This window comes from Vespa crabro, chromosome 5 (genome assembly GCF_910589235.1).
Source record: "Vespa crabro chromosome 5, iyVesCrab1.2, whole genome shotgun sequence".
NCBI classification, from domain to species: Eukaryota; Metazoa; Arthropoda; class Insecta; order Hymenoptera; family Vespidae; genus Vespa; species Vespa crabro.
Genome location: NC_060959.1, coordinates 6,061,174 through 6,075,262, shown reverse-complemented (window position 1 = coordinate 6,075,262; position 14,089 = coordinate 6,061,174). Strand labels below are relative to the sequence as shown.

The 14,089-nt window shown below is 31.1% G+C and overlaps 2 protein-coding genes across 7 annotated transcripts in view; one reads left to right on the top strand and one right to left on the bottom strand.

The window, feature by feature from the left end:
* LOC124424436 overlaps positions 1 to 14,089 on the bottom strand; it is a 40,851-nt gene that overhangs the window by 18,404 nt on the left and 8,358 nt on the right. The window contains exons 1-2 of one of the 6 annotated variants that reach the window (XM_046963482.1): positions 10,522 to 11,330; positions 10,349 to 10,426 (exon numbers count right to left, since the gene is read on the bottom strand). The exons of 3 other annotated variants lie outside the window; for them this stretch is intronic. The gene's annotated coding sequence lies outside the window, so the exon portion shown is untranslated. Of the gene's footprint in view, positions 1 to 3,856; positions 4,023 to 4,087; positions 4,166 to 10,348; positions 10,427 to 10,521; positions 11,331 to 14,089 lie in introns of those variants that run through there. 2 more of the 6 variants (XM_046963483.1, XM_046963485.1) reach the window with 2 other exon arrangements.
* LOC124424441 overlaps positions 1 to 14,089 on the top strand; it is a 31,351-nt gene that overhangs the window by 13,232 nt on the left and 4,030 nt on the right. The window lies entirely within an intron of this gene.

Sequence of the window (14,089 nt, the reverse complement as noted above, 5' to 3'; positions counted from 1 at the left end):
TTGTAGCTACAAATCATGAATATGCAAGTGTGCGGATTGATCGGTAAACAAATTTGATTGTTCTCGTGCACGTGCATATACGATAATTTATTAAGACTCATATTCCATATAATATGATAATATTATTGGATTGTTATAATAAAGAAATCGATGGTAATGTACGCCAATAAAAAAAGAAGAAAAGAAGAAATAAAGAAAGTGAAGAAAAATAATAAAAATGACATTATATATCTATGGAAATTGTAAATTCATGAATACGAATCCGATGGAAAACGTTTACGAGGACATTCGACGAGGATATTGCTACTTCTGTTTGTATATAATTCTATTCGTTGAATCGTTTGTTGTTTCGCATAATAAACAAGCGTATTAAATTCATTGAATGTATTTGCGCACACAAAAGTTCAGGTCTCGTTATTTCTATTTTAGATTTCATTCGTAAATCTCGAAAACCTTTTATGTCTTTCGACCATAATGAAATATTTAAGTTGCAATTGTGACGCGTTAATAGCACCCTTCGATGTTTGAGAAAATCACGTTGTTTCGTTAGTTTTTATATGTCTAAATTAAAGGGAAGAAAAAATAAAGGGTTGACTAAAACATTCGCTTTCGTAAAGATCGTAAGTTAGTTTTATAATTTTGTTAAATGTTTTCGAACTAACAAGTCGGAAGAAAGAAAGTTTATTTGCTAAATTGTATATATATATATATATATATATATATAGAGAGAGAGAGAGAGAGAGAGAGAGAATAAAGAGAAGGATGAGAGAAAGTTAAACTTTGAAATTAAAGAGGAAGACAATTAATTGGAAGGTTACGTATAAGATATTCACTTAAGGTGAGAAGCTATCCATTTTATACAATGTGGAAACTTAATGACAGTATCCTATGCACACCATTAGCCTGATAATATCGTTTATTTCAATCTTCTTATTGACAATCTGGAAATGATATCATTTATATTATTCCCAATGATGATTTCAAAACTCTATTTGTTTTTCGAATATTTTATGAATAGTTCAATTAATTATGCCGCACATCTTCCTGTTTAATAACAAAGACTAATAAATCTCAGGGGAACAGTTACGTTGAGGTACTTATTACATGCACGCGTTTTCGAACACGCTCCTGGCAAATCACGTTCGATAGAGAGAAAGAGAAAGAGAGAGAGAGAGAGAGAGAGAGAGAGAGAGAGAGAGAGAGAGAGAGAGAGAGAGAGAAAGAGAGAAACAGAAGCAACTATTATTTATAATGAAGGGTGGTTACATGCAGCGTCTATTGTAAATAGAAATAGAAAGGGATGAAATTAAAACTTAAAATTACATAAACTTGAGCGAACAAAAGAACGAACGAACGAACGAATGAAAGAACAAAATCCTGGTTGACATTGTAAAAAATATTTAAAAATAATATCACGTAGTAGATATTTCTGCGTTATTATATTTGGACGTGAATATTTTCACGTGAAAAAATTTAACGGGCATTATCGAAAAAATGAAAAAAGAAAAATAAAAAGATATGAAAAAAGGAAAAACCAATAAAAATAAGAGAATAAAGAACAAACAAACAAAAGAAAGAAAGGAACAGAAAGAAAGGAAGAAAGAAAGAAAGATAGAAAGTTACAAAAAAAAGTGAATTATTGCCTATGAATTCGTCGTCGATTAAAAAAGTTTCGATGCTCGATTGAAACGTTATAAAGTTTATCGAACATTAGCGAAAAAGTAGTTCTTTAGGACTACTTTTCTTTTATTTTTGTTTTCTTTTTTTTTCGAAGTACTTTTCTTTATTCCTTTGGAATACGATTGTATGCACCTATCTATTCGATAACTTCAATTTTAAAATCCAATTGTTCGATTCAGTCGCTTTAATCGCTCTCGGCAAAGATCAAGTTCGAAACGAAATGGTGTAGAGATCGGCGAGATACGATGGAACAAAAGTGTCCTCTTTTTTATGCTTTTTTCTCTTTTTTCTTCTTCTCTCTCTCTCTCTCTCTCTCTCTCTCTTTCTCTTTTCTCTCGAACGAGAATATTACTATCTATCCAAAAGATTTTCCGTTTTTACGCCCTACCTTTATTTCTTTTTCCCTTGAGTCCTTCTATCATACGACACTTTCCCCTGAAGAGTTAATAAATTCTGCAAGAAGGCATCCTTAGAAAGCCTTCGTTTTTACCTAAGGCGTAGTAAATAAGACGCGAGCTTACTATAACGGAACGTACATTTTAACGGAAATTTATTCGACGTGAAAGTAAAGTTCGCCGAACGGTAAATTTTTCTTTCTCTTTTCTCCCCCTCTCCCACCCCTTTTTTTTCTCTTTTTCTTTTTTTTTTATTTTTTTTTTCTTTCTTTCTTTCTTTCTTTTTTTTTCTTTACATCGAATATAAAAAATCACCCATCGAATATATTCATCGTCGAATTACTCTATATAGAAAAGAAGATTCTAATTATATCGTGAGTTCATGTCTCTCGGGTGCGGAATTATTCGAGCGGTAAGGATTTACGCGGACAGATCGTAAAATGAAGATATCAGAACATTTACGTCTCGTGGATTGAAATCAATGATCACGTTCGGTGATCGAACGATATCCCGATGGTAGTAATGAAAAAGCAAAGGATAGAGAGATAGAAATTGAAGATAGAAAGAAAGAGAGAGAGAGAGAGAGAGAGAGAGAGAAAGGGAGAAGAATGGGGATCGGATAGAATAAGGTTGGGGCTACAATTTCCAGAGAGAACAAACGTTTCGTCATTCAGATTGATTTTAACAGAACGATAGAGTCAACCGAGTGTGGAAACCAAAAGTTAATTACGTATCTGTCGTTATCTATATCTTACATTTTAACTCGCTCGACCGTTCTCTCCGTTGAATATATCCCTTCTTTTGTAGTTATTGATCTATTTTTTTTCTATCCTTTTTTTCCTTCTCATCGGTCTGACGATTTTTTAAATATTAAAAAAAAAAAATAAGTAAAGAGAGAGAGAGAGAGAGAGAGAGAGAGAGAGAAACAAGAAAAACATTAAAAATTTTCAAAGAGAACGTTAGAAAGAAAAGAATGTAAAATAAAATGTAGACTTCTCAACTAGATTTTAATTCCTCTTAATATGCCCACCTTTGTGTTCGTCCTTAGCGCAGAAAATTATCAGAAGTTTGCTCGTTACTTCATTTCAAGATAAACGAAGAAAGTAAAGACAAAGAAGAAGAAGAAGAAGAAGAAGAAGAAGAAGAAGATGAAGAAGAAGAAAAACAAGAACAAGAAATAAAGCCTGAGGAATAATTCGAATTAGCAGTACCATTCAAAAACGATAAAAATGAAGGAAAACGTAAAGCTTTGACTTCGAATACTTCATGTCTTACGCTCGAACGATAGTTTCGTGGGTAGCTGAGTATAAAAATTATATCGTTGAAAAATTGCTATTGTCGCTCGCAGAGAGAGATTGTTGATCGAATCGTAATCAATGAAAATTGAAATCGTGGTGATAGAAAATGAAAAAAGAAAAAAAGAAAGAAAAAAAAAAGAAATAAGTTAAATTTAACTTTTGTTATCAATAAAAAATTAATAAAAAGAAAAGTCCATTATTCGACCATCAATTTATACGTCATAAGTGAGTAAATGGATTAATTCCCTTTCTATGATATATCTAATGATTATACTCATAAATATCTATTAACGATAAAAATAATCCTACTAAAGAAGAAATCTATTTATGACGATTATTTCTGGTCCGATCATATCTAGCCGGATTGTTATTTGTTATTAGCTCAACAGAAAAAAAAGAAAAAAGGAAAAAAAAAGAAAAAAAAGAAGAAATGAAAAGAGTAAAAAAAAAAGACAAAAAAAAAAGAAAAGAAAAAATAGAAACCTGGCAATCTTCAGTTCGGCTTTAAAGTTGGTAAGACAGGAAGGCCAGAAAGATTAAGTTCGTAGATTGGATGAGGATTCTTCCCTTTTTCATCGGTCGACCTTGGCCTAAGTCTCGTCCTTACGAATCCCTTCGTCGAATTTCGAAGCTACTTGTTAATTATGTGAGAAACATTATCTTCTTTGTTGTAGGAGTAAGATCAGGTGTGGTATGACTTAGAAACAAATTTACCTCGTTTCCATCTTCTCCCTTCTTCTTCTCTTCCTCCTTCGCCATCTCCTTTACCACCTCCTTCACCACCTCCTTCGCCACCTCTTTCTGTTCTTTTCTTTTCCGGCCTTTTTCTTCTTCTTCTTCTTCTTCTTCTTCTTATTCTTCTTCATCTTTCTTTTCTATGGCTGCCATGAACGAGCTATTTTAGTTCTTGACATTATAGTATTATATAGAAGATCATTGCCATTACTTTATTGACTAACGTCTTTCGTTTATAAAGCTTTTTTTAAAATCCACTTAGCCTTCGATATAGACTCCGAGTCGATTTGCAAATGAAGAGATCGTTATTCTTATCCTCTCTAGAAAGTACTCGAGAACCCTAGTAAGAAAAGGAAATTACCTTAGAAATCGCTCGGAGGTGCGATTTTCTTTGGCTTTTTTTTTCTTTCTTTTTTTTTTTATCTCTTCTCGATTATCAAAATGGCAAATATTTTTCTTCTCTCCTTTTTTAATATTGATCATCGTTAGAACGATGAGAATACGTTTTTGTTGTTTTGCTTATTTTGTGTGTGTGTGTGTGTGTGTGTGTATGCGTGCGTTTTCCCACCCCTCTTCGCTACCGTAATAAAACCGAGAATACGATTTAACGCTCTATTAGCCACGAACGTAATTAGTATTATTCTCATATTTCCACGAGATGATCTACTCTAATTATTGCAAATATCGATGATCGATACTTTCGTACTTTCGCATTTCATACGGTCATCGAGATTTTATATAAAAATCTTCTCTACAATTTTTTGCGAAGCAAGGAATTGTTTTTTTTTTCTATCTCTTTTTTTTTCTTTTTTTATCTCATATTCCACAACATCGAATCAATTCGCGAACGTCAGTGGTATCACGTATTCGAGTGAGGCTTTCTCTGATCGATCGTGAAAGAAGAAATAACAAAAAACCAAAACAAAGAAAAAAGAAAAGAAGAAAGAAAAATAAGAAAAAGATTAAAAGGATTTTCTCTAGGGTTTAAATTCCAGATAATAATGTTCGAGTATAATCGCACGTTAAATTATTTCTTCTTGTCATCATCTTCTTTCTAATAATTATCGGCGAGGCGAGGATCACGAATTATAAAAGAACTCATCATAGTAGAAACTATTAGGTGGACCGGAAAGTAATGTCGCTTTCTTAAATTAAATTCAAACGAATAAATTTTTAACAAGTTTTTATTTTTAATCACAATCAAATATCGACATGCGCAGAAACATTACTTTCCGGTCCCTCTAATATAATTTTACTATAATATAATTACTGATATCTATTTTTCTTCACGATCGTTTCGCTAATATACGTTTGAACATAATCAAATTTCTCTTACATTTTTAATCAACAACTTTTTGAATATCATTCGTAAGTTTTATCGAGACAATGACGAGTTAATAAAATCGAAATATTTTCCTCAAACATCGAAGAAACATTTCTTGTTAAATATTAGAAAATCTATCATCGAATTATTTATTAATAATGTGATAGTGATCAAAAATCATTTCTCGTTTATTCCTGAATATAAAGCTCTTACAAAGAATATATCTATGTCTTTATATATATATATATATCTTAAATCTCTCGTGACATGTTATTGTTCGATAAAATGTTTCGAAGAAGTTTTCGTTATCTTAGGATTAAGTATATTTGATAAAATTTTCACGTGTAAAATGTGAAAATACATTGTCGATTCAATTTCTTTTTCATTTGTTCTTGAATTTCAACAAAAGTAGGAAGAACTATATACGCGTTCGGTTAAAAGGATATTCTCGAGAGTACGAAACTATTTCTCGAAATTTTGTCTTTTTCTAAGAACCGTGAAGTATTTTCTTACGATCTTCAAACTTATATCATTTTAACTTTTCGTTTTAACGATAAACGAAGTTACCGAAGTGAAAGATTAACAGAAAAAGGGAAAGAGAGTAAGATGTCGTCGGGAAATAAGTTCATGTTCATAGTTTTGTTCACATGCGCATGTAGTGTATATATATATATATATATATATTACGAATCGATGAAATTCCTTTTCAAAAGGATACACTTATCTTTATCTCTGTCTTTCTTCCTCTTTCTTTCTTTCTCTCTCTCTCTGTCCCTCCCCCTCTCTTTCTCTTTGTCTCTTTCTCTCTCTCTCTCTCTCTCTCTCTCTATCTCTATCTCTATTTCTCTCTCTCTTTTTATTAAACCTTAATGTCAAATGCATCTACTTCCTTACCTGAGAATGTACTTAGCGAAAAATTGTTTAACATCGTTTCTTACTTCTCTCAGGTCATATAACTTACACATAACTACGTATATTTCATATACGAATTTACGATCTTACGAAATAAGAGAATCCACTTAAAGCCATTTCTGATTTTGAAAGTTACGTACGTAGAAACATCGTATTTGTTCTCTACAAGAAGAGAGAAAGAGATAGATAGATGGAGATAGATAGATAGATAGATAGATAGATAGATAGATAGAGAGAGAGAGAGAGAGAGAGAGAGAGAGACATTTGTTATACTAATGAGAAAGTTAAAAACTTAAAGAAGGAAACAGGAAAGGACGATTTTGATGAATATTAAAGTTGATACAAATTTTATATTGAATTTTTTTTTTAAAGAAGATGACAATGTCCGATCGCCTTAAAGTTGTTTCACTGAACGTGCACGACATCGGCTATTGAATGATCAATACTGTACTGCTCCACTATGAATAGGTCGCGACAATCGCTTTGCGTCTCATTATTTCTTGAGAAAGAACAATAAAATGTTAAAAATATTTCTCTTACATTATTTCTTAGATCTCTTAACTTCTCGCCAACTAGTTCTCGAAACGTTTTGTTTTCTTTATATATATTTCTCTCTCTCTCTCTCTCTCTCTCTTTCTTTCTTTCTCTCGCCCTCTTTCTCTTTTAGGTTCTGCTTTCATGTCCATGAAAAAAATGTCACAACTTCGAAATGAATATTATCGCAAGCAAGAAAGTTTAATGACGAAATCATTTTACTTCGTAAAAAGTTTCGACGATTATCGCGTGTCTCGGTAAAATAATCGCATTATTTCTGATATTACGAAAAAGTGCTTTTAGATCTACGTAAAATTATCGATTATTTTTATTCTGAAGAAAAAATCTGAAAAAAGGAAATCGATAAAAGAATAATATTTAGAAGGATTCTCCATTACGAATATCACACGATATATATTCTCACGTTGATATTAACCCGTGAAAGTAAATATATTTGGGTGGAACGGAATGTTCAGAATTTGACGTAAAATTTTCGACGATAAATTGTAACGGAATTTCTGAACGTTATCCCTAGCACGGATTTAAGCTTGATTTGTGAACTATAAGTAGCAAAAATTTATTCGTATTAACCATCATTTCTACGCAATTCTCGAAAAAAGGGAAGTACTGAAATTTTTCAAAATCTCAATGTTCAAAAAGTTTCGGAATAAAGTACAATGGAATTTCTTCGGGGAAATATTTCTTTTTGAAGTAAATATTTGGAACGATTCACTATATATATATATATATACACACACACACACACACACACACACACACACACACACACACACACACACACACACACATATATATATATGTATGAATATGTGTATACTGAAATTATATTTCTTAAATTAATTTAACTTAGCCTTTTTCTCAAAGAAAATCTTTATAATATATTTGTTCCAATAAAATTTACTTTCTTTCTATTATCAATTTGAAATTTTATAAAACTTACGAAAATGGCATGCTAAATGGATGTAAGATAAAAAATGAAAAAATATTGTCAAAGAGCGGATCGTTACTTTCGTCGATAAAAAATTAACAACAACCTTTTCAAGTGTTTATTTTCTCTCTCTCTCTCTCTCTCTCTCTCTCTCTCTCTCTCAGTCTCCTTTTTTCTCGTCGTAAGTCATTATCTCAGGTTGTTTACGCATCTCGCTTTTATCGGTATTCACGGAAAGCGGTCGACAATGTAAAAATAGCATCACCGTCACTTTCTTCGGGAATAAAAAACTTGGCCACGTTTTTCGCAAGCTCCTTTATTCAATTAACAAATAGTCCTTCCCGTATTAAAGTATCATACAACGTAAATAGTTTTATATCGTGGATCAATGACGAGCAATTAGTTCGTAGTAGCAAAGGAAGGTTTGTTCGAATAAAAAGGGGAAAATTCGAAAAATTGATTTGCGACGAACGTGCGGAGAATAAAACAAATATCGAAAGTACTTCGAGGATTTATCGATCGGTTCTTTTTAGACATTGTCTATGCGATCGTGTATATATATAAAAGTACCTATATATTCTGATATGTATATATATTTTATACATAAACACATGTATATATATATATATATATATATATATATATGTATGTATCTATGTATGTATATTTATTGGTTTTTCCGTGTACGTGCCCACTATATATGTGCAACGATGTGTAAATATTTTTTCCATCGCGTTTAATTAAATTCTGTGAATTCCTAGCACTGCTCTTGCCTTTCTTTGAAAAATACAGAAACGAGGGTGTTCAAATTTCGTTTTAACGATCTTGTTTATTATTATTATTATTATTACTATTTTGTATTATTATTTTGTATTATTATTTGTTTCTTATGCAAGTAAACAAATATGCTTGAGTAACTACAAATTTGCGAATATTTCGACTACTTGATTTTATATCGATGTCTTATTATCGTCACGTTATTAAGGGAACAATATTTATTGTTTCGAACATATATATGATCTTTTTGATTCATATCCATTCGTATCTAATTCGTATTGAATTTATATCTATTTTCTCAATCGAATGAGACGTGTAATCATTGATAATTATATTATTTCGATGATGTTCATTATGCTATTCGCATTTATTTTAATAAGGTTCGTTTAGAAAATTATTATTAACTCCTGCGAACGTTCGTTCTTATTGATTTATCATTTAGTTTCCATTATAAAAAAATCTTACGAAGGTACATATAAAGATAATTCGTTACGAAAGTAAATAGACATTGACATTGACGTTGCTGATATAAAATTTGCGTTAAAACTATCTGAATATAAACAAATGTTTGCACGATCTTAAATTGACCTTGGCTTGTAAACTTTTCTTAAGAAAAAGCCCAAACATCAACTTTAAAGAATTTCCCTATTATCTATCTTTCATTTTTAATAAGATCTAATTCAATAAGTCCAATTGAAATATTTGCCAATAGTTCTATAAACATTTATAAAATGGGAATAGAATATCGTTTTGTTATTATATCCGATAGATTCGTTAATTATTGGATATATTCTGTATATTTCATTATATTTACGATCGATTTCTGTATAGATATATTTTAATTTAATAACGATCTGTAAATATAAGATATATATACAGGTACGTATCTACCAGGGAAATTTTAAACTTTTAGAAAATATTAAATCCAGTTAAAAAATATAAATCGTTCTTTTTTTTTTTTATTTTTATTTTCGGTTCCTTTTATCTTTTTCTATTTGTTTTTCGTAATAAAAAAAAAAGTCCTTGTGCCATTAATATAATCTTCATTGCAATTGTAAATTTAGATCTCGATGATGTATACGATTTTTTTTTTATGTTTAATGAATTCGCCGGAAGAAAAATGTCTCGATAAGTTTCCTCCTAGTTCGTAAATGAAAGGAAATTGTACAAGGAGATACGTACGAGTACTATAAGCACAGAGTGTAGGTTTTGCCACATACCGAATGACGAACCATTTTCGCTTCTATGTTTTTGCTCTCTCTCCATTTCTCTCTCTCTTTCTCTCTCTCTCTCTCTCTCTCTCTCTCTCTCTCTCTCTCTTTCAAAGGAACCAGAAGCCAAAGTCAAAGCTTAAACTTTAACTTCTAATCAAACTCTCCTGTTTTAATGAGCACGAAATGTCGTCTCATTTAGTTAGATTATTCTTCTCTGATCGATCGTTTGGAAAATTTATGTATCTTAACAAGTTTTTTTTTTATAACGTACGAACATAGAAATGGTATTTTAAACGAACGTTTAGAATAATAATAATAAATATATATAGAAATATAAATAAGAAGAAAGAAATAAAGGGGAGATATTCAAGGGATTTTGCTTTGAAGTATTACAATTTTCTATAATGAACATTGAAACGTCAAATGAACGAATAACATCGATCGTTATTCTCTCGTCTCTACTGATATAACAAAGCAAAATATATTAAGTAATAATAAGAGAAAATGAATGTACGTGTATGAATACGTACCGATTTTGAATCAAAAGTGACGATGGCCGTCCTTTTCAATCATCTATTTGTTTTCTTCAATTTTATCGAAAGATCGATCTAAATCAGTCGGAACGATTTAATCGGAGATTACGGAAATTCTCTTAAAGGCGCGTAATCAATTTCCCTTTATGTTACTCTTTAAAGTAATATACCTTTAACGAAGTTTCTCTTCACTATCTCATAGCATATTCTTTATCCATTAAATAAAATATACAGATATAGATATCTATATATATATACACATATATATGAATATGCGTATATATATATATGTAATCATTAAAAAACCAAAGAAAAAGAAAGAAATAGAAAAGAAAAAAGATAGACAGAAAAGAAAAGAAATAAAATGAAAAATGATATTAATATAAAAATTTAATTGCACGTTCAAAGTCTTTCTCGTAGGCCGCTAGTTCACTCTCAAACAATTCAATCATTTCGCGAGACAAAAAACTGTAAATATTCGTGAAAGAAAGTAACAGTTTTGACCGTAATAAAATTCTATTAAATAATAATGATCGATAGTTTAATAGGATATAGAATGTTTCGAAGCTTTTCGGAACTTTTCACCGAGATTTTGAAAATAGTTCTGACCGTCGCGACGGTCGGAGCAATACTGCGATGTTCGGTCTCGACCCGGTAGCCCCTTCCACGATCGACCAGCAGCCGATCGACCAATCCCCTTCGGAGCTTTCCGCCGTGCTGCTGAGCTTTCCTTTAGAACCGCGCGCGCTAACTCATAGCAACCGTGGATATGCAACTTTCTCGACGTTAAACGGGGGTTGTACTGTTGTTAGAACCTAACTCGTCGTCTCTCACGTGTTGCTTCACCGTAAACACCGACCGACCAGCTGTACTTTAATCCAATGACGTAAATCTATCCTTTCAAACTTGACTTTTCAAGACCGACAAATGAAAAGGAGTCTTCTTCCTTTTTTTCTTTGATGATTTTTCAATTTTCTATATATTGATGTTTCTTCCCCCCCCTCTCTCTCTCTCTCTCTTTTCTTCTTTCTCATTGTATTTCTCTATATACCCGTCAATCTCTTCTAGCCTCTTTTCCTATTTCAATATCCTATTCCGACGAGGTTCGACTAACGAAAATCATTCTCTTTCAAAGACGCAGCTATTATTTTTGACAGAAAATTAAGCTTCGAAATGTTATCAAAAATAAATCTGTAGTCTTTGTTTTCTTTTTTTTCTACTCCTTTTTTCTTTTTTATTTTTCTTTTTTTTTATTTTCGTGTCGTTTACCCAAACGTACTTTTTGTCGTTTCGTAATTTTTAATACTTCGTTTGCGTATTTTTTTTTCTCTTTTCTTTTCATTCTGGTTTTTTTTTATAATCCTCCTTCATTTTTTCTTACGTGTGATACCTTTAAATCTTTCATACATTTATATATTTCCTTACATACTTTATCACGAAGGAGCTTCCGAGAGCTTCGCTATTCAGTTTTGTAAAATTGGATTTAAATCTGAGCTCGCATAACGTCGTAATAAGAATGTAAATTTGTTTAAAAAGTTGTTGAATTAATACTGATATAGGACGATAGGAAAAGCGTTTTAAATGTTAATCAAAAGGGATATATTATTCATCCACATATGATGTATTGGTTTTTCGTTTTAATATTACGTAGAAAAATGCGACTGAGCTTGGGATTCGCTAATGAACGAAGGGTATATAGATATTTTGATTAAATTTTCGACTGCTGGCCGAGTGAAGTAGGAAGATTAGTGGAAAGTAGAGCTACATATATATCCCATTTAATTTCTGCAATTTTAAACAAAAATCAACATTTCAATATTTCTACGTAAAACGTTTTCTCTCTTATATTTTCTCTAATTAAATGCATAAATTAACATTTTCATAAATATGCATTTTACTAAATATTTCATACGTAATATTTAACGTACGATAATAATACGTCTTCATAGAAAAACTTAGTTATAAAATCGTTAAATCGTTGCATCCATTGGCAAAGGAGATTACTTTTTCATAGTTTTTTTTTTTACTTTTTTATAATAGAAGGCACATAAAATCCGAATCCTTTTTAATCGTAAATGTATCTCTGGCATTGCCTTCAAATCTCGTTAACTATTGATTCACGATTATCCTTTTCGTGGTTTTTATCCTGGTGCGTCGCTCGCATTTAATTTATCAGAGCTCGTCGCTCACGTGTTGCTTCAACGTGATTGTCAATGAAATGAATACACATTGTTCGACGAAGAATCGCCTACGGAACTTAATGGCCGTTCTAGAAAAGAACTTGTTATTCTCTACTTCCTTCGTAAGTGTTTGTGTATATGTTAAAATGTATTACATCTATACGTATGAAGATACACGTAGATATTTGTATCTACGTACCCGTAAGTGTAATTTCGAATCGTTTTTCACAAGCAAATCCACTTTATCGTATTTTCAAACGCCTCCGCATGGAAATATTTTCTTACAAGAAGAAAATTACTATTGCGGTCGAGTTAAATAAATTATCTCTAATTTTTTTTTTTTCCTTTCTCCCCATCCTCCGCCACTTTTCTCCTCGCATTATTCCGCGTCTTTTTTTTTTATCGGAGAATATCTTCCGTCATACTCCTTAATTCCTTGCGTTGACCTTAAAACGATCCACTACATTTTGTCGAACATGGACGTTCGATTCGTCATTTAATGCTTCTGTTATGATATACAATAAATCTGATATTCGAACATTAAATGTTGAACGATGTGAAGAAAGTATGCAGAAGTGCATATGTAGGTATGCAATTTATGTGCATGCATGCGTCCTTTTATTTTTATTATTTTTTTTTTTTTTACTTTTATTTTTTCCTTCCTTCTTCCTTCCTCTTCGTTATTTTCTTTTTCTTCGTAGTAACCGGCTTTCATGATCGTGATATCATTACACAAACATAATCGCATGAAGAGGATTTAATGAGGAACGGATTAATTACACGAAAGTTGTAAGAGAGTAAATTATGCCCTCTCTCTCTCTCTCTCTCTCTCTCTCTCTCTCTCTCTCTCTCTCTCTCTCTCTCTCTCTCTCTCTCTGTCTCTCTTTGTCAAACTCGAAATTACCAACTGTAACAACCGAAGATAGCATGTCTTAGAAGTACCATGTTTTCAACTTTTGTTTGATCCTGTAGATCGCTATTGATTTATTCCTTCTCTATTTTTATTTCATTCTTTCAATAGAAAACTTTATATATAACAAATAATTCCTTGTTTATTTCTTCAATAAATTAATAAAATACGTTATATATATATAATATAGTCATATATTATAGTCATATATATATAAAATATAGTCATATATATATATATATATATATATATATATATATATATGAGTATAAATCATTTAAATGTGTTTTAAATAATCGAATTTACCTGAAAATCGATGTACGAATATCTCCTAGAATCGATTTTCTTGTACGAATACATTAGAACGTTTTACAACCATTAGAGTTGATTTTCAAGTTGAAACATTTCAAGATGGAAACGTGAGAAGTGACTATTGAAGTCTGGTACGTCGTAAATTTTTTATAAAGTTTAAGCAAGTAATCGCAAACCTGTACCACTTCAAATAACATTTCATTGGATTGGACCACGAAGAATTTGTTTTGCATTTGTAGAACGTTCGAAGTGTTTAAATATTATTATTAAAGATAATATGATTTATCGTTCGATCTTATTGACAGCCGATAAATTATTTACTAATATAAAATATAT